Source organism: Centruroides sculpturatus, unplaced genomic scaffold, assembly GCF_000671375.1.
Source record: "Centruroides sculpturatus isolate CEXI.00-Female unplaced genomic scaffold, Cexi_2.0 scaffold588, whole genome shotgun sequence".
Taxonomy (NCBI): Eukaryota; Metazoa; Arthropoda; class Arachnida; order Scorpiones; family Buthidae; genus Centruroides; species Centruroides sculpturatus.
The window spans coordinates 118011-119305 of record NW_019384816.1 but is presented as its reverse complement, the minus strand read 5'-3'; positions in this window follow the sequence as shown (position 1 = coordinate 119305).

The window sequence follows — 1295 nt, the reverse complement described above, 5'->3', positions numbered from 1 at the left end:
CGCTTAACATCGATGAAAATTCAACGCGAAGTAGGTTAATAGCGATATACTAATTACATGGGATATAATAATATACTACACTAATAATGGATTTTTTCATACTTTTTGGTTATCCGACTTTTCAATTATCTGACCAACCCCAGTCCCCAATTGGGTCGGATAATCGAGGCTCTACTGTATTTTCAATTTGATCAATTATCTGGAACGTTTACAATCGTCCTATAATCGAACCAATTCGAATTTAAATTCGAAAATTTTTAAAATCGAAATGGAAAATCTTCCACTTTCAACCACTTTCAAGCCCATATCTCCCGCACCATTATAACTATCGAGACTCAACCACCATAGTGCACGAACGGAGACTTGGGTCTACTACCACATACAAACACCATTCATGTGCCATGTGTAGTTTTGGCTGAAAAGCGAAATATAGGGACACACACGTCCATTTATATATATATATACTAGCTGTTACCAGCGACTTCGCCCGCGAAAATTTTGCAAGCAAACCACATTTATATTCAGTATTTCAACAACCATAGTAATTGTTATATAACACCTACCGCCGAGAATGATGAAAATTGTCGAGAATCAAACGAACTATTTTCAATTTGATCAATTTTCTGGAACGTTTACAATCGTTCTATAATCGAAGCAATGTGCAATAACAAATTCGGATTTAAAACGGTTCGAACATTTGGTTAAAAAATCGAAATATATCAAAATATTTATAACAATACCTGAAATGTTATTAATTTAATACTCCTAAGTACTCAATGAAGACTAAACGTAATTAAAAACAAAAAAAAAATCGCATCTAAACTAGTACAGTAGAAGCCGTTTTTCAGGTTAAGCCTTAAACCTTTCCCTCTCCCCCACTGGAGAATTTCGAAAAATCCCTTCTTAGTGTGCATTCCCATAACATGCCCTACTAAAACGCAGATAAAAACAAAAATCGCATCTAAAATAGTACAGTAGAAGCTGTTTTTCCAGTTAAGCCCTAATCCTCTCCCACTCCCCCAGCGGAGGAATTTCGAAAAATCCCTTCTTAGTGTGCATTGCCATGGCATACCCTACTAAAATGCAGATAAAAACAAAAATCGCATCTAAAATAGTACAGTAGAAGCCGTTTTTCCGGTTAAGCCTTAATCCTCTCCCCCTCCCCCCGCGGAGGAATTTCGAAAAATCCCTTCTTAGTGTGCATTGCCATGGCATACCCTACTAAAATGCAGATAAAAACAAAAATCGCATCTAAAATAGTACAGTAGAAGCCGTTTTTCCGGTTAAGCCTTAAT